This window comes from Ursus americanus, chromosome 10 (genome assembly GCF_024610735.1).
Source record: "Ursus americanus isolate L20-20 chromosome 10, mUrsAme1.1.p, whole genome shotgun sequence".
Taxonomy (NCBI): Eukaryota; Metazoa; Chordata; class Mammalia; order Carnivora; family Ursidae; genus Ursus; species Ursus americanus.
Genome location: NC_142136.1, coordinates 8,594,402 through 8,620,371, shown reverse-complemented (window position 1 = coordinate 8,620,371; position 25,970 = coordinate 8,594,402). Strand labels below are relative to the sequence as shown.

The 25,970-nt window shown below is 40.4% G+C and overlaps 1 long non-coding RNA gene across 3 annotated transcripts in view; it reads left to right on the top strand.

Annotated features, from left to right (window-relative positions):
* The window catches only part of LOC123802231 (uncharacterized), a 38,958-nt gene extending 13,920 nt beyond the window's left edge, over window positions 1-25,038 (top strand). For 2 of the 3 annotated variants that reach the window (XR_015725891.1, XR_015725892.1), the window contains exons 2-4: window positions 14,222-14,323; window positions 14,809-14,934; window positions 22,278-25,038. This is a non-coding gene — a long non-coding RNA (uncharacterized LOC123802231). Of the gene's footprint in view, window positions 1-2,551; window positions 4,126-14,221; window positions 14,324-14,808; window positions 14,935-22,277 lie in introns of those variants that run through there. The other variant, XR_015725893.1, reaches the window with a different exon arrangement.
* The last annotated feature ends 932 nt before the right edge of the window (window positions 25,039-25,970 follow it).

Here is a 25,970-nt window from a genome sequence, read left to right as displayed (position 1 = left end):
TTAATAGCAAAACAAAACCATACTATGGTCTTTAGGGAGGCATACCTGGGTGGCAAAATATTAAAGAGAAACAAGGATGTGATTACCTTGAAAATGAAGGTCTACTTTGCAGAGAGGTAGGGAGTAGTGGTTGGGAGGGCCCACAAACGGGCTCCTGCGTGCTGGTGATATTTTATTTCTTAACCTGAACAGTTGTTTATGAATGTTCACCACTGAATTGTGGTGGAACGGACACTAATTTTGTTATGAGAGCCCACCCTCTCTCTAGGACCTCATCTACACTTAATTACCTCCCAAAGGACCCCCTCCAAATACCATCACATCCGGGGTTAGGGTATCAACATATGAATTTTGGGGGGACAAAGACTTTCAGTCCATCATAATACAAAGGCATAAATTGGTGAAAGTAAAAGGATGGAAGATATATCACACTACCAAGTGTAAGAAAGCCCATGTGGCTCTATTAATAGCGTTTAAACTGGACTCAAGAAAAGGAGCAAAAATATCAATAAAGGAAGTATTTCATAATTGTAAAGATTCTATTTATTCTGTAGATGTAACAATCCTGAAGTGTACACACCTCCTAACAGAACTTCAAAATGCATGAAATAAATATAGAACTAAAGGGAGAAATCCAGAAATACTTGGTGATTTTTAACATCTCTCTCAGTAATTCATTGATAGAACCTGTAGCCAAAAATTAAGTAAGGTCGTAGAAGATTTGAATAGTACTATCAACCACATTCACCTAATTGGCATTTTAAAAACCCTGTAACCAACGACAATAGAATACACATTTTTATTTTCTAGTATACATGAAACAGTCACAAGACAGATCAGACAACAGGACAAAAGATGTGTTGATAAATATAAGAAGATCAAACCTTCTGTAGTATGTGATATAACCACAGGCTATTAATTATAAGAAACTACCAATAAGAGACCTGGAAAATTTTCAAAAATTTAGAAGTTAAAAAAAATTCTAAATTATCTATGGGTCAAAGAAGAAACCACAGGAAATATTTAAAGCATTTTGAAATGTATGCAATTGAAAACACACAATATCAAATGCCACAAACCAGTGGAGTTTCGAGCTTCAGATGCTTGCAATAAAGGGGAAAAGTTTAAAATTAACGATCCAAATTTTAATCTTAAGAAGATAAAAAACAAAATACTATACGTAAAAACAAGATATTTATGAAAGAGAATAAAACATTGCGGAAAGCTAAATTAGTGTTTTGAAAAGATCAGTAAAATTGATAAATGGTTAGAATGTCTGATCAAGTTAGAAAAAAACTTGACGATAAACATCAGGAACGAAAGATACAATATCACTACTAATCCTGTGGACATTACAAGGATAATAATAAACAATATGAAAAATTTTATGGCAATAAATTAGACAACTTAGATGAAGTGGACACATTCCTTAAACAACATTGCTTACCAAAACTAACTCAGGATAAAATAGAAAATACCAGTAATTCCATAGCTGCTAAAGAAATTGCATTTGTAATTAAAATCTTCTCACAGAGAAAACTCTAGGCCAAATGGTTTTACCGATGAATTATTTTAAATACTTAAAGAAATGCTCTCCAAATACATTTTATGAGGCAAGAATGAAAGTGGCTGTAACTTTCCTATTTTGTAAATTTTTTGTCAGTTTCTCCATTTTACTGCTGTACTTTTTCCTCATCTCTTGAGATGAATATATAACCCTTCTCTTCTAATATACACCTTTTTACATTTTTAGTTGCATTCCACAAGTTCTGATATGTTGCATTTCTAATATCAATGAGTTAAACATTTTTTCTAATTTTTGTTTTAATTTCTTCTTTGAGAACAAGATTTATTTAGAAGTACGTCATAGTACTTTAAAATATGTTCACTACCTTTCCTCAATTTTGGCAAACTCTCAGCCATGGTTTTGGTGACTATTACTTCTTTTTTTTTTTTTTTTTAAAGATTTTATTTATTTATGTGACAGAGAGACAGCCAGTGAGAGAGGGAACACAGCAGGGGGAGTGGGAGAGGAAGAAGCAGGCTCATAGCGGAGGAGCCTGATGTGGGACTCAAACCCTGAACGCCGGGATCACGCCCTGAGCCGAAGGCAGACGCTTAACGACTGCGCTACCCAGGTGCCCCTGGTGACTATTACTTCTGTCCCATCTCTTCCCTCAGACACAAATCACGTGTATTGTAGGTTTCTCACAGTGACTTCTGACGTGCTCTCTCATGTTATTTTCCGTAATATTTTCTTTATCCTTCATTTTGAATCTTTTCTTCTGGCCTATCTGCCAGTTCACCAATACTCTTTGCATTTAGTTGTCTTCATTCTGCTAAACTCATTCATATCTTTCTAATTTTAGTCATCGTAGCTTTTATTTCTGGAATTTTCATTATTTTGAGATTGTCTAGTTTTCTGATGATAGCTATCAATTTCGTTTGCATCTTATTGAAAAAAGTAGTAATACTTTTTTCTAATATCTGGAGCCACCATGGATCTGATTCTATTCCCTGCCCCCCCCCCCCCCCGCCCCACGACAGGGTTTCATTTAGGTTGTCTTGCATCTGTGAGTTCTTGGTTATTTTTATTATGTGCTGGACTGCAGTCTGTATTGCCTCCCTCAAAAGCTGTTAATCATGCAGCTAATCCCTTTGACTCTCCTCCAGAATTGTAAGGACCTTGGGTAAAAATGCCCCCCCCCCATGCTTGCTCGTAACCTCCTTTTACCGCTTTTCTTCTCTCTCTTTTTTTTTTTTTTTTGCTGTGAGTACTATTTATTTTACGGGCGAGAAGACAGCCTTGTGCAAGTCAAGAGCTCCAGGATGGAAGCTTTGACTTTGTGTTAGGGCTGGCAGGGCCCGAAGTTCAAGCCCAAGGGCATCCCAAACCAAGCAGTGAAGCAGAGAACTGGCTCGGCCCCGTAGGTTGTTCATGAGTTCTCTCCCAGTGTGCCATTCTGGAGGCACTAAACTTCTTTCTTCCTACCTCTTTTCTTCTCTTATTAGCTTTTATATTTTCAAGGAGTTTTAAAAAGGTGTTTACACCTATTTTAATCTCACTGGGTTGTTGGTTGAAGTTGCTTACTCTGTGGTAACTGTGGTACTTTTATGTTGATAAATTATCAAATATTTCTTTACTCGTCCTTTTTGTTCTTTTCTTTTATTGGTTGATATTTATACGTGAATTTATTTCTGTCAGTGAATTCGTCAATGTGGAATTGGAATTCATGTGCAAACTTTGTTTTTAAAATACTGTGGCAGCCTGTTGTCCTAGTGAGTACCACCTAGACCTGACACTATGATTTATTGTTATCTCTGTCTACTTTCACTGTTATCACTGTATTTTGCTTCATGCTCATGTAGTCACTAAATATTGTGGGCATGACTGTATTTAGATTTTATTTTGTCGTATCTTCCTTATTTGACAGAATTGGAGGTGGCTATTGGATATCTTGAGGAAGATTACATTTTATCTTTTTAAACTACCCTTCTTTCATCCTCAAAGATGAGCTCATACAGGAAGCCTATTTTCAGCCCCACAATTGACAGGAAAGAGGGGTTAGGACTGGAAACTTCTCACTTTTATTAGGAGTTGACTGTCTTGTCTTCTTACTATGTAATCAACCAGTAAACTCATCTATAAAATATGTTGATATGAATGACCCACAGCAAGAAACCATAATTCTCAAGGTTCCTACAAAGAAACATTAGAGAAGCAAAGAGGACTATGATATGTAATTTAATGCTATGGAGAGCAAACATTTTAATTTTTATGCATTAACTGTACTCAGTGTTGTCACTATTGCTAACCCCTCTGGCATTTGGGACATGTTAATTGAATCTAATTACAGAGTGACTGAAGCTGATGATACGGTGTAAGAAGGCCTCGTTAAAAAACATTGTTGAGTTCTGGTAAATGTATACTTTCAAAAATCAATGGATGTCAATTCCCATAAAGAGATGTGGAGGCATCACAGTTTACTCACACATGGTCTTGATTTTCCTGTGGCATATCTTGTTTCCACAAGCAGAAAATCTCATTGATTTGGAAGTCGTCCATCAGAATGCCCTTCCCCGTTCCTGAGGAACTAATAGAAAGAGCAGAGCTTCTCAGATGTGGTAAGAACTCCAGAAATCTGTGCCACATCTTGAAGAATATTACTCTGGAATTTTGGACTGTCTGGAAAGTTGCTGCAGCATCAATAAATGTTTAAATATCTGACTATAATTTATTCCATCTGTTTCACTGAGGATTATCTTAACATTTGATAATTATTGAGGAGAACATTTTGAATTTTTGTTGCATGTGTGGCAGGATAATTTTTGAGATATTACTTTTTTCTGTTTTTGCTGTAAGAATTCCATCTTTATTCCAAGAAGTTGGTCACTTTTTGGGTTTCTATACATTAGGAAGTGGTAGAGAACTTGCATTGCTGAGTAAAAACAAGGGTGATGAGCCCTGGGTGTATATCGAGCACTACATCAAAAACTAATGATAACTATCTGTTGGCTAACTGAACATAATAAAACAAACAAACAAACAAGGGTCATAGCCACAGCAAGAAAAAGGTAAAATAAATGGCCTGGGCCAATTTTTATCTACAGATCTTGCCTTTTACCTTATTTTCTCAAAGCAGGTGTTTGGACTGTACTGTTTCTCTTTTGGCTTGATTTTCCCTTGGGCTCATCCTTTTGTGGCTGTTTGAAGAAACAGAGGGCAAAGATTAGATTAGGTGCATATCAGAATGGGGCTGATGGGACAAAATGTTAAAGAAATACAATATAATTTTGTGTATCCTTGTGTTTTGTGTGTATGACTCCCCCAGACCTTTTTGGAATTGCTTATAGATATTCTTGATACCTGGACAAAACTGGAATTCAGAATCCTGGTTGTTCCTATCTGTGTTCATCTCAGAGAATGAATACGCACCTTCCTCCTTTGGCCCTCTCCATCAGTGACCACCGAGATACTAGGCAGACAAAAATCTGCAAACTAACAAAGACCCAGAAAACGAAAAAAAAGCTGCAGTCAGTCACAGATGTCTGTTACAAAATCCAGCCAGAGAAGTCAGAACTATTTATAATCTGAGCTTCTGACATGCCTGGGTTTTTGATTCTGAACTTTATCTAGCCTACCTTGGCCTAACCTACCTACTGATGACCTCATCTGTTTCCCTGTCACTTGGTCACTCCAACACTTCTACCATTATCCATGAGCTCAACTTACTGTGGCACCTAATAACAAGTTGAGGCTTAAGATATGAGTCACTCTAGGAACCCCTGAGCAGAATTAAAATCATGTTAAGGTGTAAATGACTGATTTTGTATTTATTCCTGAGAGTTACCCCTAAAAAGGGAGAGGAAGAGAGATTCTCATCCAGGGATAATGGAGGGGGATGGCAGATAGGATTCTTTCACCAACTGGGGAGGGCTGAAGCCTGTCAAAGTCATGTCTATCCTGATTGGTGTTGTTGCTCCTGTCCAGCCCTGCCTATCATGGCTTGGGACTATTGAAATTATTTCTTCATTTTTATTGGGTGTCCTGGGTTTAATTATTGTACTCATTTCCCAACCTAAGCTTTTAGCCTGTACCATTCTGGTTTCTGTCCTTTATCTGAGGCTGAGACAAATTTCATCTTTACAGCCTGTGGTAGATCTTCCCACTCAATTTCTTTATAGTGGTTGAATAGATAGTGAGACAGACAGATAGATAGATACCCTTTGCCTCTACATGGAAGTTAGGTATCGAAGATAATCCTATGCTAGGGCTCAGCTGCTCATGGAGTATGCCTTTAGTGGAGAATTTTAGAGAGGTCCCCTGCAAGTGGTCTTGTCTTCTGGTTTGCGGGTGCAGAGTAGCTGGAGTTTATCAACGTTCCAGAGACTGACACCTTAAACCAACTCACAAGAGAGTGATGTCTGAACCTAATGACAAACCATTATTGACAATGGGGAAAATTTACTTCCAGTGGCCTCAATCTGATGCCTCCTTTGCACTGTCAGGGTGCCTTAGGGGTACTCAAAATTCTGCTTGTTGATATTGAATGAAGAGAAAGAGATCACCTTGAGGGCTGTTTTTTCCAGGCTCTGGAAAATCCAGGGAGCTCTCCCTGCTTTTCAGATTCTCCAGCTCTAGAAAGACCAACATGTCTCCTCCTTGGGTTCACTATTGCTTTTTTTTTTTTTCCCCTGAATTATTCTCGAAAAACACTGGAAAATTTCTCAGCTTTGCACTTGTCTTTCTTTCGCTCCTTGCTGTTCACAGTTCTCCTGCAGAATAATAATTCTATCGATTAAGCAAAATTTTCTTGATACCTAGTTGTGATGGTTAATTTTACGTGTCAGTTTGAGAGGAGCATAGGTGCGTAGATTACATATTGGTTTTGGCTGTATCTGTGAAGGTGTTTCTGGATAGGATTCATATTTGAATAGATGGACCATTCAAATGTAGGGTTGACTGACCTCCCCAGTGTGCGTAGGCATCCTTCAATTGTGTGAGGGCCTGAATAGAACAAAAGGCAGAGGAAAGAGGAATTCATCCTTTTTTCCTCTGCCTCAAGTAACTAAACTGGGTCCATCCCATCTCATTTTCTCCTCCTCTCAAACTGGGATTCACACCACTGGCTTCCCTGGTTCTCAGGCCTTTGGACCCAGACTGAATTACACCACTGGCTTTCCTGGTCTCCCGCTGTAGATGGCAGATACTGGGACTTCTTGGTCTTTGTGGTAATTCCTAATTCCTCATAACTTCTCTCTGTCCTGGTTCTGTTTCTCTGGAACATCCTAATACACAAGTCAAGTCTTTATTGGGTGGTAGGCCGTGTTTTTTCAGAATTGTACCTAGAAATATCAAAACTAGTCTTTTCCCTGATGTGTTTTTTCGGTAATGTAATTCACAGGGGATGCCTGAATTTGAGATTTTAGGTGGGCAGTACCTAATTCTATAAGTTATATCCATAAATTATTATACTACATAAACAACATATTTATACACATTTCATATCAAATATCCCCCCAAATACCCTTTTTTCCCTAAAAATATCTAAGTTACTTTCTCCAAAGAAGAGGGGAAGGAGATCATTCCTTTGAAATAGAAATTGTGTTTGTGTCCCTGATAGGCTTTCTTGCAATAAAACTGGGAAACACTTAATTATTAGAGGAACCTGCATAGTCCCCATCCTAAGGTTATAAGTAAAGAATAGCTGGGCTGGGTTTTATCTTTGGAGGACTGTGAAGAGCAGTGTAGAAAGGCTTGCTCTCAGCATTGCTGTTAATCTGTGTGGGAGGAGTCAGAGGAAGGTTGTTGCCAGATGTCCCTGCATAGTGTTAAGAGTGTCTTCCCAGGAGCCAGAGTTGGAAGAACTGGCAATTGAAAAGAACATATAGCAATATAGCTAAAAAAGGGAAACCTTGAGATTTCCAAAAATTCAAAATAGAGCTACCATATAATTCAGCAATCCCACTTGTGAGTATATACCCAAAAGACTTGAAAACGAGATTGCAAAAAGATATTTGTACCCCCATGCTCATTAGCATTATTCACAAAAGCTGAGAGATGAAATCAAGCTAAATGTCCATCAGTGAATGAACAGATAGAGAAAAGAAGGCATATGCGTACAATGGACTATTATTCAACCTCAAAAAAGGAAGAAATCCTGTCCCATGGTGTAACATGGAGGACGTTTGAGGACATCATACTTAGTGAAAGAAGCCAATCATAGAAAGACAATAGTGTATGATTCTCCTTACATGAGGTATCTGAAGTAGTCAACCCTTGTAAAGAGAAAATAGAATGGGGGTTGTCAGAGGCTGAGGAAAGGGGAAGAGGGGAGTTGATGTTCAATGAGTGTAGGATTTCAGTTTTGCAAAATGAAAAGCTTCGAGATATCTGTAGTTAACAGTAAGGCACCAGTAGTTAACACTAATGTACTGTTCACTTAAAAACTGGAAAAGATGGTACATTTTACATTATATGTTTTTTACCATGACTGAAAAAAAGAAGTCTCTGATCACCTGGCTTTTTCTCAGCTCCAGATGGTGGTGAAGACACTTGCTGCCCTCCTTGAGAATTCTGCACTGTTCCCACTGACTCTCGCACATGCCTGTTGTTGACCTTGCTCTCATTTTATACCAGTGTTCCTGCCTGTGGTTCTTAGTTCACCCAGCTGGGCTTCCTCAGTGGCCCAAATTCTTTCCAAGGCTTGAAGGACAAAGTGGCTGGAAGTTAAAAAGAAAGATGAAAAGGGTTGTTTGTTGTGGGACAAGTGGAAACAGGTCCCTTTCGAAGTCCTTGCCCGATCTTGGCCCTGTTCTCTTGTTGTCAGTAAGTCAAACTCAGTGATGGTTTTTAAGTGGAAACATAGGTACAAACTCTGGGTGATACTATATAGTTGCTTGTACTTGGGCCAGTGCTGCCTAGATGTGGGAGAAGATGCTGGGGAGTATATTAAAACTTGGGGTAGTAAACTCAATAACCTTTAAAGTTCTTTCAACCTCTGAGATTCTATTATTCCCCCAAACCGATTTGTTTTTTATTGTTATAAACACAGACTTTTTTTTTTTTTTTTTAAAGATTTTATTTATTTATTCGACAGAGATAGAGACAGCCAGCGAGAGAGGGAACACAAGCAGGGGGAATGGGAGAGGAAGAAGCAGGCTCCCAGCGGAGGAGCCTGACGTGGGGCTCGATCCCATAACGCCGGGATCACGCCCTGAGCCGAAGGCAGACGCTTAACTGCTGTGCCACCCAGGCGCCCCATAAACACAGACTTTTGTGACATGTTTACTCAAGATGTCTCCGTTGACATTTTATATTTTTCCAAATGTCACACTATTATCAATTATATATGAAGCTCCCATTAATTTATATGGTGGAAAATTTGCCCCAAATAAGAGAATTTCATATATTTTTGAGGTTTTGAATTTTGGGATTTATATTAAGTGTTAAATATAATTTACTATGATAACTTCCCATTTCTACACTGTTTACTGACTCAGAAAGTGAAAGAGGCCATAGACAATATTTTAGTTCACAGACTTAAAAAAATATTAATGAGGGGCACCTGGGTAGCGCAGTCGTTAAAGCGTCTGTCTTCGGCTCAGGGCGTGATCCCGGCGTTCCGGGATCGAGTCCCGCATCGGGCTCCTCTGCTGGGAGCCTGCTTCTTCCTCTCCCACTCCCCCTGCTTGTGTTCCCTCTCTCGCTGGCTGTCTCTCTGTCACATAAATAAATAAAATCTTTAAAAAAAAAATATTAATGAAATCTTAGCTTTGGTATCAGAATGCCATGTAGGGACAAACAGCTCTTCTCAATAATATTACTTATTTTAACACCATAATTTATTAGCAACAATTACACTGAGCTAACCTTCCCCTGATGTACTACACCAATCTAAGTGGGACAGAAACACTGAGACCAGGCCACAACAGCCTCTGTTATTCATAGAGGTAGGTGATTTCCTGAAGACCGAAATCTCTTTGTATTCCATGTAGCTGAAATTTAAATCAGGACGTATTTGCTAGAAGTCCCAGTCATCAAGAAGAGGGAAGTGACAGTCTCCTTTTTGGAGAGTGGGGGTTTGAGTGCTTCCAAATTAATCTCATGTTTTAAGTATCCTCATTTTATTCAAATGGAAAAATGGATATTTTTAACATTCATCAAGTAGGCTTCTCCAGGTCACATTTTGGAAGTCATAAGATTTAGAGCATTCGGTACACTTAAGTTTGTATTTTTACAAGTCAGGTAATAAGGTTACAATACTCCATCCTAACTACATCTCTTGGCACCATGTTTGGTTTTCTCTAAATTTTCTACCATATATTAAGAAATGATTTTACTTTTTCTAACCACATCATAACTAACCTTCAGTTGAATAGTTCCTTGAAAAGGCTTTCATGACTCTGCTTTCTTAGATCAATCAGATCTGCTATTGTCTAGTAGTAACTGGGGATGTGCACAGTGTTTGCTCTTGAATCCAGGCTCTAGACCGTAGCACAGACCATGGAACACTACATCAAAAACTAATGAAGTACTGTATAGTGATTAACATAATAAAAAATAAAACATAAAACATAAGAATAAAAATTTTAAAAAAGAACAAATAAAGTGTCCACAGAAAATTCCAGAAGCTTATTTAATTTAATTAATTTTTAAAACCACCTCCATCATAGTGACAACACAGCATTCTGAAGCCACTGGGTCTGAATCTCAGCTTCACTTTTATTATTTGCGTGATTTGGGACAAGTTAACAAACCATTTTGTATCTTCGTTTCCTCTTTCATAAAATGGGATATAAAGAGCACCTAGTTCACTGAGGCAGAGTGAGGATTAAGGGGCTATGGGAAGCCCACACAGCAATGTCTGGCACATTTAGCACATTGGAAAATGCATGGTTTCTCACCATGGTTAAAGTGAAGCAAACCAAATTCAATCTTGTGGTTATCTTTCTAGAAATTAAATGGTGAACAAGAGAATGGAAAAAAAAAGGGCTTCATTACACAAAACAAATATAAGTACCTGCTATAAGCAAAGTATGACACCAGGCAGAGGCTGAGAAGTGGTAGATCTAGTTCCAGATGTTAATATAAGATAGAGTTAGATAGGAGATGAAAGGGACAGATAGCCTGCAGTCCTACAAGGAGGCTTATCTATGGACTTTCCGTCTACCCTGTGCAACTCTCTCTCTCTCATGACACTTACTCCTCTGGGTCATTATTGCCTGCCTCCAAGGCCATCCTGTGCCTGTGAGCTATGGCCTTTGTTTGTTTTTATCTCAGTACCTAACACAGTTCCTGGAGGAAAATAGGTGTTCAATACATATTTGATTGAGGAGTAATGAATAAATGCATGAATCCTTTCAAAATAAGATGGATATGAAAGCATTCATGGAAGAAATGGGATTTAATCTGGGTTTGAGTGATAGGAGAATTTACCTAAGAACAGAGCTGCCAGATAAAATATAGCAGGTCCAGTTCAGTTTCAATTTCAGATAAACCGCCAATAACATTTCAGTGTAAGTATATCCCATGTGATATTTGGGACATACTTATACTAAAAAATGATTCATTGTTTTAATTTGAATTTAAGATAAACAATGAATCTTTTTTAGTACATATTTCCTAATATTGCATGGAATATACTTATTATTAAAAAATTGTTATTTATCTGAAATTCAAACTGAACTGGATGCCCTGTATTTTTATTTGCAAAATCTGGCAATCCTAATAAGAGGAATAAAGAATAGAAGGAATTTTAAGTTAAGGAAATGGCAAGAGAGAAAGAGGGAGGCATTTTGCTTTTAAGAAAACTTGAGCCTTCCAGTAGGAATATCTGAATGGAGAATTGTGATAGAGGATGGTGCCTAAAATAGTCCCTTTTCCTTGCTGATTTTCTTAAAAAAATGTATATTCCAGTTTCTGAACACTCTTCACCTACCCTTGTTCTTCCCCTGCCCCCGCCCCTGCCCCACCCCCAGCACAGAAGTGCTATATACGGTAAAGGACAAAGGGTTTCTAAGACACTTAGCTCTTTGGTCATTGAACCTGGAAGGATACCTTAAATGTCACTGACTGTATCACAGATAGGTACATGGCTATGTGTTCAGGAAATAAGTGAGTTATAATAAACATCCATTTAGACATTTCAAATGGCTTTATTGGAGCTCTTTAATGTAGAAACCGACCATATTGTTTTCTTTAGATAGACTCAACCCTGGACTTTGACAGGTGCTATGTAAGTTAGATGGAAGTCTTCCCTTTGCTTTTTCAACTTACTTATTATAGGAGACAGCTTGAGCTCACCCTCCCAAGGTCAGCATTTCTCCCTCCCTCCCACCTTCCCTCTCTTCCTGCCTTTCTTTTTTTCTTTCTTTCCAACTAGTTCAGTGATTCAATGTCTCTTAAAGAATCAGGAAACCAGGGCACCTGGGTGGCTCAGTCTGTTAGGTGTCTGCCTTCAGCTCAGGTCATGATCCCAGGGTTCTGGGATCAAGCCCCGCACTGGGCTCCCTGCACGGCAGAGAGCCTGCTTCTCCCTCTCGCTCTGCTGCTCCCCCTGCTTGTTCTCCCTCTCTTCCTCTCTCTGTCAAATAAATAAATAAAATATTTAAGAAAATAATCGGAAACAAGAAATATTGATAGTTTTTATCTTTATCACATTGTCTGTATTAAGTATCATCTGTTCATTATAATATGCTGGGTGAGACTTATAAAAATCCATTTAGGGGCGCCTGGGTGGCACAGCGGTTAAGCGTCTGCCTTCAGCTCAGGGCGTGGTCCCAGCGTTATGGGATCGAGCCCCACATCAGGCTCCTCCGCTATGAGCCTGCTTCTTCCTCTTCCACTCCCCCTGCTTGTGTTCCCTCTCTCACTAGCTGTCTCTCTCTCTGTCAAATAAATAAATAAAAATCTTTAAAAAAATCCGTTTAAACAAAAACAGTACATCCTTCTAGGTGCTCCTGTTGAGAAACAAGATGACACCTTTGAGATGGCTCTCAAATGAACATTTCTTTGCTTTGTACTTAACATATTGACTACAAAGTCACAGTACCAAACTGGCCTCTTTAAAGTCATTTTTCTCATCTTTTCAACCTTTCCACTTTTTTTAAGATTTATTTATTTATTTGAGAGAGAGAGGGAGAGAGAGCATGCACATGTGCAAGTGGGGTTGGGGACAGGGGGAGAGGGAGAGAGAGAATCTCCAGCAGACTCCCCGCTGAGCCGAATGCTGAGCTCCATACCATGACCCTGAGATCATGACCTGAGCCGAAATCAAGAGTCAGACACTTAATCAACTGAGCCACCCAGGTGCCCATCCACCTTCCCACTTTTTGACCTTAAGGCATTTAAGAGGCACAGATCCAGAGAGAAGAAACCACAGAGACTGAGAAGCCAGGCTCAGGGAGGACAAGGAGATATTATTTATTTTCTATCAGCATCCAGAACTTCTTATGAAGCCTAATTTTATTATTCTACATTCGTGAAGTGAATTGTTTACAATGAAAAAAGACAGAGAATGCTGAATTTCGTGGAGATGAAAGGCTAGAGATAAACCAAAGGGTAATTGAAAAGTATGGTCCCAAAGGCTGATAATATAACCTGGTTTTTAAAATTTCATTTTATTCCCATGGAGCCATAGCTTCGTGCAGTGTGCAGGTTATCTGAGAACATGAGAAGCTTTTGGACTTTCTCCTGAAAATGTAAAAAGTGTGAAGATTAAGTACAAGGCCTGGGTCTCCATATTTTGCTGCTCTTTCTGCTTCTCTGGCTTTCGGCACATACATAGTGTATTGAGAATACTGTTCATTGCCAGTAACGGGAACAAAACAGGAGGAAAGCAATATTAAGTTGATACAGTCAGTAATATTTACAAAATAAAACAAAATAAATTTAAATAAATATAAAGGAAATCAAAGGATATTTATCTACAATACAATCTTTAATTCAACATGAAAAATATTTACTCAGTGCTTTCAGCATGCCAAGCTTTGTTTTAGGCCTGGCAGGGGATACAGTGATACAGTCTCTACCCTCAAGGTGAATACGGCTTGATGGTGGCAAGGGAAACAATTCAATATGTGAATGATTATAATATAGAGCAGAATGGAATAAGAGCCCAAGGACAGGTACACCCACGGTGCTAGGAGAGGTTAGGTGGAGAGAGATTACATCTTGTTGCAAGAGTGGGAGGACATGGCGATTGTGCTCAGGAGGAAGTAAAATCTGATATGGAAAAGGAACAAATCTGGGGGAGAGATGGGAAAAGAACTTTCTGATGGAAATAAGATCACAGGTCATTGAGAAAGATTGCTGGGGAACATCAAATCCTCTAATCTTGCTGGAGTGTGTTATGTGTGTGGGTCATCAAAGGAGATCGGGCCAGAAAGGTAGGTTGAGGCTAATCTGTGAAGGTCTTCGAAGAAAGGAGGCTGGTGGTCGTAGCCTTGGAGAGCCGAGAGCATACGTGGGAGCCCACTGCTGGCTTTCAAGGAAGCCTGGCTAGACTCAGTCAGTCAATTCATCACTACTTCTGGTTTAGGGTGGTCTCATTTCTCTTCCAAATGCCTCCTCCATTCTGGGCTTTCTGGGAAGCAAGAAAGTGGAACAGGAGGAGAGCACATGCCAAGGCTGCCACGTAGTTGATGACAAATTTTCTTTCTACTTGAATGTCGTGACAGCAACATTTAAAAATTTTATTTGTCATTCTTTAAACTGCAGAGTGATGGAAGAAAGCCTGAGTTCAAATAAGCTCCAAGGATGCGTCTGTGTTGATTTGCCTCATGCCTGACCACGATGCCCTCCCAGGATGCACCAGAACAGGTACCTCCTGTGCGCACATATCTGCATGTCTCTGTGTAGTTGACTTTGGGAAAGGTGTTATGAGGGAGGCCTTGGAGGATGGGTATCACCTGAAGTTACCCAAGACAGTTAGAAGAGATCTGAGCCAGAGGATAAGTACAAAACCATGTCTATGGAGAATTTGAGAAGTGGGACCACAGAAGTCAAACTTGTCATCATGACTGGGTACCAGAGAAGATGCTAAGTCTAAAAAGTCAGGAGTCAGCTAATCATGGGGATGTTACTGATGAAATATGATGTAATGAAATAAGAATGTCCAGGGTTGGGACACCTGGCACATGGTCCATTGGGTGCTGGACCTTTGGCTAATAATAATAACTTGTAACCTGAATTTTCTCTCTCTCTCTGAGGCCATCTTCAATCCAAAAATGGTATGGTTCAGTGTACTTTGCAATGTATCGACACTTAAGTTCCTTCAACACCTTTATTATATCATCACTTCATAGGTGAGGATATTGAGGCGGAAGGAGGTGAAGTGACTTGCTCAAGGTCATAACCTGAAAGTGGTCAAGTTGGAATTTGTAATCAAGTTTACAAAGAAGAACTTTACAGGAAAAAAGACAATTATGTAGGTAAGTAGTCTAGAAAGCTCAAAAAATAATAAAGCCAACGTTTCAATATTAAAGTCATAGAAATGCAGGTAAAAATTGCACATGGATCTATCTCATCAAGAACCCATTTTATTAACATAAATGAATAGTTACTTAGATTAGGAATTTGCAAGATTAAGATTCAGTCTTGGAAACAGATTTTTTTTTTTAATCAAACTAGATGCATGAACATGTTAAAATTGGTGTAGGGGGTGGTTGGCGTAAATGGGTTTGACCCTGTGACTTTGCTGGCCTTGCTACTTTGATTGAAGTCATGCTTAGGCCATAACAATACAAAGATATTTTTCCCCTCTTTCTGTTTCCAGACTGCTAGAATTTGCCTGCAGCTCTGTAACAGGAACAAATGCATTTGTCTCTTCAATAAATGGGCTCTCGGCTGCTGGGCATTTGTTTGGAAGGACATTCAGGATGTAAGGCCCATCAAGTGCAGGGCCCTTGCACATCTGTCTGAGTCAGCTCTGTAAGGGCGAAGCACTCATTAAAGAAACGGGTGCTGGAGACCGGGGGCATAACTGTGCTTTGGGAGCTGCACTGAGCCAGGGTAGGGAAACTGCTCCTCTGTGACTATAAAGGGATCCTCGGTGTCTGAGAGAAGTAACTGTGGAGTAGTTTCCTGGTTCTTTGAGAGAAAGAGTTGGACTCTCTTCCTGATAAGCCAGACTGGTACTTTGCGCTAACCTCCAAAGGGCCCAGGAGTGTCAAGTTCTCTGCCAGAGAGTCATCTGGTAGAGATAACTGTGCATGATAACGATACATCTACAGGGTTCCTCCATAAACTAGTCACTCAGTAAACATGCTTGTTGAATGCATGTTCATTTAACGTTGACCTTTTATAGAAAAGCTACTGCTTTGTACAAAGAAATATCTTCTAGAGCTGGCAGGTGGAGCCTAGCTCTGAGCTGGCTGTGGAAGCTGGTTTGCCCCCTTCTCTAGCCCCTGAGTAGAGATCCTTAAGGTAAGCTGGTCCTTCCTTAAGATGGTGAATTACCAGGCAACTTTCCAGGGACATCAACCTTGTATTATTCCTTTCCCCTTAAGAATTACAAGTCACTTCCAAAGCTATGCTAATCTGTCCGTTCTCATGGAGCACGGCTGTCTTTTCTTCTCTAATTCCTTCTCCCACTTGAACTTTCTGTATAACTTCTCCCATTGCCGCCATCCTCTTTTGAGAGTGAATGACATTTATGAGGAATCCATGGGGACAGTTGGGTTAGTGGAGGTGGGGTGCAGGAAGTGAATGGTAAATGGTAACTTACATCCCAGAAATGGAAGGTATGGGTGACCCAAAGGTGAGGTTTATGTAAATTAAGTGTGCATGATGGAAATGAAATGGTTTAAGCAATTTATTATGAATAAGGCTGTTCTCAAAAGCCTAGACTGAGTAAGATGTGTCACCACCCTCCCTCCATCCATGTCCTTGGTTCTGGAAACCTTTCCAGTGCAATGCTTCAACATCTTGTACCCTAGGTTGCAGTTGGGACATGAGTTGAAAATGATTGGCTTAGTGAACAACACTGTTTCTTGATAAGATGGCATATCACTTATCATTATCACTGTGGCAAGTCTCCCTGTCTTCTTCATTATAACAGGAAGTGCAGTTCATTCTTAGTTATTTAGGGAATGAATATTCACTTTTGGGTACACTAATCTCTTTTCTTCTAGTTACCTATTTTGACGACTGCTTATTAACATTTCATCTATAAACATGGATGGTAGAGATAGAAAGAGATCAAACTTAAGTTATTTAAGTGTGTAGATATTGTGGTAAAGCGAAAATGAAAGGGTTTTAGAAAATAGGATGGAGTTATTAGATCATTAATTTCAGCTGTGTTATTACCTATTATCACAAATAATTAAGTTGGCTGTACATAGGAACTTAATAAAACAGAAACATTTTTAGTGAATGTCTACTCACAAGGCTTACCTTGCTTGCATGTAAAATATTCATTTTAAATAATAATAATAATACTATTAATAATCCATCTAAAGTTGTAGTTGTGATCAGCAATTAAAATTTATTTTCAGTTAAAAGGTTAATTCAACAGCTGAAGGCATATTATACCTTGAAGTATGAAATTTATGACATAAGCCGCTATCTCATTGGGTATGCAGGGTAATAACCTCATTAAAACTACAGTGTGAAAAGAGATTCACATTTCACCAAGGTTAAAGGCAAAGGGATAGACTAAGTATGAAAAGAAGACAGTTAAGCAGAAAAATGCTCAAATTGACATGTTATTCTTCTTATATATTTTGTACCAATAAAATATCAGACGAAAGAGACAAGTTACTCACCACCACTTAGGACCGGAGAGGGGGAAAAATTAGGTTATATGATCTAGGGTCTACAAGATCATAGCTGCAGTGACTCCAGCAGCAATGTCAAGATTGGTGGTCGGTATAGATTTTTTTTTTTTTGAATTAGAGAGGAACATTTATTGAACATCTACTGTGCCAAGTAGTACACCAAAGTGATTTTTCACCTGCTAAATTATTTGATTCTTCTAATGGGCTTGTGATTACTGACAAATGAGAACATTTATATTTTTTAACAGTCACTAATAGATGCAGTCAGTGTTCTTAGTAGATACAGTCAGTTTGACCAAATGTTGGGATATTGATTATAATATAGAGATATAGATCTAAGGAAACAAACAATATACTAAGATTGTAACTGAACCAACGTGAGTTTGCTTCTTGGTGAGTCAGAAGCTGCACCAGGTGGAGTTTCACACAAAGTGAATTTATTTGCAGCAAATAAGGAGATCACAGGGAATAGCTTCCAAAGCTATGACCCCCCAAGCAAGGGAGGATGGGTTCCTTTTATTTAGGGTTAGGATGAATATTGAGATAGGGAAGACTTGTCATTATGTATTGAGGCAGGCATAAGGTCACACATCTGGGCCCGCTGGAGGTCTTGTCAGGGCAGTCGCTATAGCTCTAGAGGTGGTTTCGCTTTCCATTTGCCCAAGTTAAGAGAGAAACTGAAAAGAAGAGCTTGAGGAAAAATGTGGGACCAAGGTTGGAGAGTACAAGCAGGTGGGCAGGAAAGGTCAGGTCTTGGGGTCTAGCTGGTGATAAGAGGACTTGCAAGTGCTTTCCTTGACATTATACTCAAATTCAAAACCATGTGTGAACCATTTTTGATAGTACAATACAATAAGACAGGTAATCAGTGATGATCATTAGTTTAATGATTTTGTAGAATTATTAGTGTCACTCTATTTCACCTACAGACTCTATTCCTAGCAATCTGTCCTGTAAATATTTATTCTCGGCAACTAAGGAAACCAGGTGTGGTGATTTAAAAATCTTCCGACAAACTCTTTGACACTTTTTTCTTCGAAAAGTAAAGCAGAATTTTGCTTAAGTGTGGGCCAGACTTAGTGAGTGAGGTGAAAATGGTGGTGTGTGACTTCAAGGATTAGGTCATGAAAGGGATTGCATCTTCCTCATTGCTTTCTCTTGGCTTTCTCATACTAGAGAAAGCCAGTGGTCACATTTTGAGGATACTTAAGCAGCCCCACGGAGAGATCCACATGGTGAGGAACTAAGGCATTCTAAGGCTAAGAGTCAAAGAGAAACGAGGCCTCCTGCCAACAGCCATGTGAAGGTGCCATCTTGAAAGCAGATCCTCCAGCCCCCATCAAGCCTTCAGATGATTGCAGCCCTGGATCATATCTGGACTGCAACCTCATGAGACACCTTGAGCCATAGCCACCCAGCTAAGCCACTTCTGAATTCCTTACCCACAGAAACCATGAGATAATAAATGTTTATTATTTTAAGCCACTAAGTGTTGAATAATTTGTTATACAAAAAAACAAATATATCAAGGAAGAGGATATATGTGTCAGCACCAATTAATCTGTATTATTGGAAGGAAACAAGCTGTTTTAGCCTGAGAAAACAGCCTAAAGTCAAGATTGCATGCTTTTTGGAGACACAGTCTGAAGGAAACGAGAGTGTAGGAAAAAGAAAAGTGAGGCGAGAAAGACAGGAAAAAATTCAAAGTGGTGCTTAACAAAGTTGGCCCTAGTTTCTCAGGATGACATCGTTGATTGCTCAGTCACAGGAGGTGTCTCCAGAAGGGTGGAGAGGTGATATGACACCACTGCGCTTTGGAGCAATCAAGTGGGGAGGAAGGGAGAGGAATTTATCTGCTAGCTTCTTCTTGTCTGTCTTGGGTCAAAGTACTTCCCGTGGGGCATTAACTCTTCACACTCCTTAGTAATATTATTTTGTCAGTCTGGACAACTACTGGGAAAACTAGACTCTCCAAGGGTCTTGTCATGTTGGCTCTGGGTACTGGGACTGTGTAGTTCTTGCAATGGTGAATGCACAGAAGCCATGACAAAGCCTGACTCTGGTGCCCTGGGGAGGCTGAGAAAGTTATTGGTGTTTGGAGACAGGAAGAAATGACTTCAGAAATGTGTGGCTTTACTGGAGACATTCTGGCGAGGAGATGAAGCAAGGAGCTGAGACCCAGGGGCAGATGGAGCTGACTGAATCCAGAAGATGCATCAACTGGTCTGATATCCAATTAAAGACACACCGTCTTTGTGTATGAAGACTAGAGCATTGTCAGAGGACATAAGATTATCCTTGCAGAAGCAGTATCTTGCAGCAAGTAGGAGCTTAGGTACTAGGGTTTGAATCACTCCTCCTATGCTTCTTAGTTAGGTGACCTTGCATACACTGGATAACCTTTATGTACCTCAGTTTTCTCATCTTTAAATAGCGATGCTCATAGTACCCACCACGTCAGGAAGTTTTAATGGGTTAATGGGCATATAATACTTGAATAGTGTCTGACATAGAATAAGTGCTAGATAAGCATTGACTATTCTTGATATTACCGCCTACCAGGAGCTTATGCATCTGCCAATCAGACAGACAACAGCATAAAACATGAAACTAGTAAGTGAGAGGACAAAAACACTTACAGTGAAAGAGATAAAAGCCAGATTAGGAATTTTGCATGTAAAATGCATTTATGTAATTAGAGTGGCAAATTAACCACTGTGTGCTTCTCTTAGTTTTTATTTGGGAATGCAAACGTGGTGGATTCTTATGGCTCTTTCTGACTCCATGATGACTGATTGGTTGAGAGTCTAGAAATATAATGCATTTATTAGCTACCACCTATGTGCCAGGGATTGCGAAAGTTCTTTCACATGCTGATTTGTATAGCCTGGCCAAGGGGGAAAGTCCACATCTTTTATGCTCTATTACTAATCTAGTTGGACTTGGGATATGGTCTAGTTAAAAATCCCCAAATCAAAAATCAAGTGAAGAAGTAAGTAGGAATCAGGGTAGATTTCCCAGATTGGCCTTAACCCACATAGGTCTACATGGGAAGAAAGCAGGGGCAATGATGAGGGAACACAGTTAGTAAAAAAAACTGAAGTCAGCCTGCTAGTCACACCTGGAAAGCTGGCAACCCAGAGTCAAGAGCGAAGAAGAAACCATGAATCTATTCAACATGTATTTCATGCTAATGCTCATTCCATACCAGGCATCTTGCTAGATTCGGGTTCTACAAATAGGAAAGACAAAAATTCGCCACCTCACTGTGGTCTAGTGGGGTGTTGAAGATTAGTTTTAAAAATGGTTCCATTTCAATGATGAGGTGTGTAATAATTGTGTATACTAGTGTGCATTAAAGTGATATGGGACTCACCTCCCTCTATAATCAACTATGACACTGGTCAGTATGTGGGAAATACTGTTTTCAGATATTCGGCAATCGGCAGCACAGTCTGGGGAAGGAAGGCTAATGACATGAGTCCTATAGTTGTCTCAGATTTCCTGCCTGAGTGCACTGTTTGGACCTCAGTGCAGGGAGAGGGAACACAAGCAGAACGTGCCTGGTGTGCTGACCTGAGAAGACAGAGGAGGGGCTAGCTGGAATTCGCAGAGCAGAGTGCTGAAGAAGGAAGCTGCTGGGAGGAAGAGTTCCAGAAGTCTGCAAGTAGGTCAGCCCTTGATCTTTGGCTGACCACTATGCCGCATAGGCAAAGGATGAAACTCCACAAGGCTGGGCCAAGAATAACCAGTACGGGACTGTGAATGAATAATTCCCAGAGCTGACACAGCACTGGGAGACACTGAATTTCTGACAAGTCAGAAGGAATACCTGGGACGTTCAATCAAGACTCCAGAAGGTCGTGCATGCTTTAGCAGAGACTCCAAGAGTACAGCCTCAGCCCTAGAGCTAAAATAGCCCCAGAATTCAGATTATCCTAGATCTACAGTATTGGAGCCTCAAAGCAATTCTGTCCATAGCAAGAGTGGGGAGAAACAGACTCTCTGCTGAGTGGGAGCCCAACGCAACTTGGGGCTTGATCCCAGGACCCCAGGATCATGACCTGAGCAGAAGGCTGATACTCAACCGACTGAGCCACCCAGGCGTCCCCTGTGATGTGAACCTTAAATATTCTCTCTGGCTTCCAAATTCCTTCACTGAGCCCAGCAAGCCTGGCCTGGAGGGAGAGCCACCTTCTTCACCAGCCATGCTCTCCGTGTTCTTGCTGGAATGTTCCTTTTGCCCTAAATCTGGCTCCACTTGTACAAATAGTCTCACACAGCAGGTCAAATAGGGAAGAACTTCCATGCTTAGTCTGGCTCCCTCTGAACCCAAAGGAGAAAAAATAACTTTTAGAGGGGATTTTTTTTTCTCAATTTTTTCCCCCTCAGCTCAAAATTTATAAAATTTCAAAATCAGAGGTAATATCATAGCTTTGAGATCTTTATCCCGAGTGGCTTAGAATACGTAAAATCTATTACCTCTTGCTATGGACAGAATTGTGCCCCTCCCCTTTCCAAATTCATATGTTGAAGCCCTAACCCCCCAAATGTGACTATACCTGGAGATGGGACTTTTAGGAAGTAATTAAGGTTCAATGAGGTTATGAGAGTGGGGCTTGATCTGATGGGATTGTTGTCCTTATAAGAAGAGACACCAGAGAGCTCTCCCCACCTCCCTTTCTCTCTCTGTAACTCTGGAAAATGGAGCTCCTCCCCCATCCAATAGCTGTAATAGTATATAGAGATATATAATAACATGTAAATATTATTATACCTGTCAGTTTCTATAAGGAGAAACCGAGGGTCAGGGTGGCTCAGTTACTACTGGACAAGGAAGGCAGAGGAACCGAGGGTCAGGGTGGCTCAGTTACTACTGGACAAGGAAGTGGCAGAGGAACCCAAGGCCCGTGCTTTGAGCCACCCTGTCACACTGCATCACAACCACGAATCCGGAGTTTGGAAGCAATGTTTCACGATCTGCCGTTTATTTGCAGCTGCTGCCCCAGCCTATCTCTTCTTCATCCTGCTCCGTGTCTGAATGTCTGGTGGAGCACTTGGACGCCTGCGGAGACCAATGCCATTGATACATGTCATCTCCTCTGCGTGCCAGTTGGCCAGGCAGCCTGGGCCATGCAGGCCGCGCAGGCGGCCCCTGACAGTCCCCTGACGGAGTGGTGAGTAGCGTGAGACAGCCGTTTGCTTTGAAGCTGATCGCAGTGCCGCCAATGCTTTGTCATCTGTCTAAAACCGCGCTGCTTTGTTAATCGGACTGTCATTCATTGAGGGGCCGCGGGCTGAGACACACAGCATGGCGGTTACCTGGTAGCTTCGGTGGTGACGCAGGTTGGGAGTGTTCTCTGGGTGGCACTGAAGACAGGATAGACCACAGTGAACCAGAGAGCCACCCACCTGGAGACAAAAGGGGAAAAATAGCAGGGGATGAGGCGAACTGCTTTTGAAAGTGTTTTCAAGAGCTAGAGACTTTAAGTTAGCTAGGTGTCCATGGTCTTCCAAAATCTCATGCAAACGCATGTGTATGTGCTTATGAAGTATCTTTTTAAATGTTTTTTAAAATTTTTTAAAGCTGTCTGTGACTTATACAAGGTAAGGAACTCCTGCTTCAGCAAGAAGAGCCATGGATTCTTTGCTTGTCACATCTGAATCAGGTTTTACTTGTTGAACTAAAGCAGTTCTAGTCCCAAGGACAGACATTTAGAGAGATTCAGGAGCCATTCCTGTTGGAACCAGAAGAGGCTGAAATTTAATACTAGAAGCAGTGAAAACACCAGCCGGCAGAGTTCCTGCCCTCTAATGACTCACGTCCTGACCTATCAGCCCCTATGGAGCAAAATCTGAGACCCATTGCAAGATTCTAGCTTTGCTATCTTTATATAACTATATGCTATTGATACATAAATACCATATATTCATACTCCTCATATACACACGCATATATACACATGCATACACACACATGCATACACACATATATACACACACACATCACACGTATATACACATGCACAACACACATAGACACACACATATACACACACGTATATACACATATATCACACATATATACACACACACACATATATACACACATACATACATATACACACATACACACATATAATGCATACACATGCATACACAAATATACACGTATCATACATATATATGTACACACATACACACACACACACACACACACACATTATACACACATTCCTGAGGGTGTGTGTATGCCCGCGTGTGTGGATGTGTGTAGAGGCACCACTACAGGACACATACTATATATCTAGGCTTTTCTCCCACTTCTCTCGGACACATCACATACCACCCTGTGAAACGAGGGTTGGGTGAGTTGACTGGAGTGTCCCGGCAAGGGACAAAGATGTGAACTAACTGGTTCAAAGTCCCCCCTCAGGTCTGGGAGAAAGCCTCAGGGGCCTCTGTCTTTGAAATTCTTCGTTTCCCAGGCAGGGTCAGTCCTCCCGGAGCAGAGCGTTTCATGGGATGAAGGTAGGGCGCCACACGGAAGGAAGGGGCTTCTGCTTGGCTGGTTTGTGAGTGCGTGCGTTGTGCATCGTAGGAGAACTTATTTCTCCTAAGGACCATCTTTAACTTCAGCAATATGTCCTAAAGATGTCTTACAAGGGCAATCAAGATTTAGCCAGGGGGCTAAGTGGGAGGAAGTTATAATGTACAAGGTGAGTCTTTTGAGACTCTGAAAAACCCATTAACGGAGAAGTTATTAATGTCTTTTTTTATGCAGCTATAGTGCAGAGGCAGACCCCAAAGAAACCAATCCACATTATGAAACATTTTACAGAAATCCATTTTTAAAAATAGGAGAATGCTCTAAATGGAGTCTGGAGGTGGGAACTGAATACGTGCCTGGCCTCCTGGGCCAGCTGCGGATTTTCTAAAGAATAAAAGGAAATTCTCCTTAGCCTTCACTTTGAGACAAAGAAATAGAACGAAATCTCCTATTGTAAAATTTGATTATCTTCTCTATTTTTCTTGCTCTCATATTTAATTTTCTTCCTTTCTCTCTTGTACTTACCCTCCCCAAATCTAATATCTTCAGGCCTCTGTTAACTTGAATTTAACTTTAAAAATATCCAATTATTAAACCTTCATTAGGCATAGATGTGATGTACAGTTAAGAGAGTTCCTCTAAGAATGGTAGAATGTTCTTAACACTGGTAGAATATAAGGGTAGGTTTTTCATTGTGAATATGAAACCTCTGAACTATTATCAGAGGGAATGAATAAACTTAAAAGTGTCTTCTTCCATAGAGGTGACAGATTTGCATGCATTTTCATTAGTCCAAGAGCTCATTGCAAACAGAAACTGTGACTTGTTCATCTTTACATCCCTTCCTCATAGCACAGACCAGGTACACAGTAGATGATCAACAAATGCTTGCAGGTGAATAAATTGTAAGTTCATTAAATCTACGGTTCAACCATGACAGTAGAGACTTCCTTCTGTACGCCAGACCCTCCACCAAAGCTGGGTCTTCAGAGATGAATAAGATGTGGTTCTTACCTTCAATGACCTTAGAGTCTGGTGAGGTCATGGAAAGGGGGGCATTTCTGCCAGTGGCGGGGTCAAGGAGAGAGAGGAAGTACCAGTGAGGGGTTGCCAGGTAGACAAAAGAGGAAGGGCATTCTGGAGAGAGGTCTTAGACAGGGCCAAAGCCAGGAAGCAGTGAGGTGTGTAGATACCTGACCAGCCAACATTCCTCATGACCACTGCAAGAGAGCTGGCGAAGGCTAATTCTGGAGACCAGGTGTGTGGGGGTCACAGCGGAGGATCTGAGGATCCGTGAACCGCACCCTGACACCCCAGCATGTTCTGATCAGATGTTTTAATGCTCTTGAAAAACATCTTTTTAAACAGTAAGATGTACACAGGCACAAGGAAGTGCATGAAACAATGGAATCAACCATTCAGCAAAAGCAAAAATGTGTCCTGAATCCAGTTCTTTTAATTCCTAGGGCATAGTGATAAGTAGAACGAAAAGTATTAAAACCAAATAAATACCAGATAGAATTTTAAAAATCTGTACTTGAATTTGCTCAGTGTTGGTGCCGTTGTCACTGCATTATTTTGTGCATCTGTAATATTTTTAAAGGCAAACCCAGGGGGAAGTATCTTAGGTAAAGAGCCTGTTAGTGACCCAATAGATGATGCCTTTGTTATGACTCACCACTGCCTACTCACCCTGAACAGTTTTCTGGCTGCTGGTTTGGGGATGTAAGGGGGGAGTATTCAGGCAAAAGTTTAGCCTTTAGTATGGTCTTTGATAAATCACTCATTATTTTCACTTATTAAAAGAGAATACTGGAATAAGTGATCCCTTTATTTTATTTTATTTTATTTTTTATTTTTATTTATTTTTTCTTTTAAGATTTTATTTGTTTGTCAGAGGGAGAGAGACAGAGCACAAACAGGGTGGAGCGGCAGGTAGAGGGAGAAACAGGCTCCCTGCTGAACAAGAAGCCTGATGCGGGGCTCCATCCCAGGACCCTGAGATCATGACCTGAGCTGAAGGCAGATGCTTAACCAACTGAGCCACCCAGGCATCCCATTTTATTTTATTTTTTAAAAAGATTATTTATTTACTTATTTATTTTATAGAGAGCTGGAGTGGGGAGAAGTGCAGAGGGGG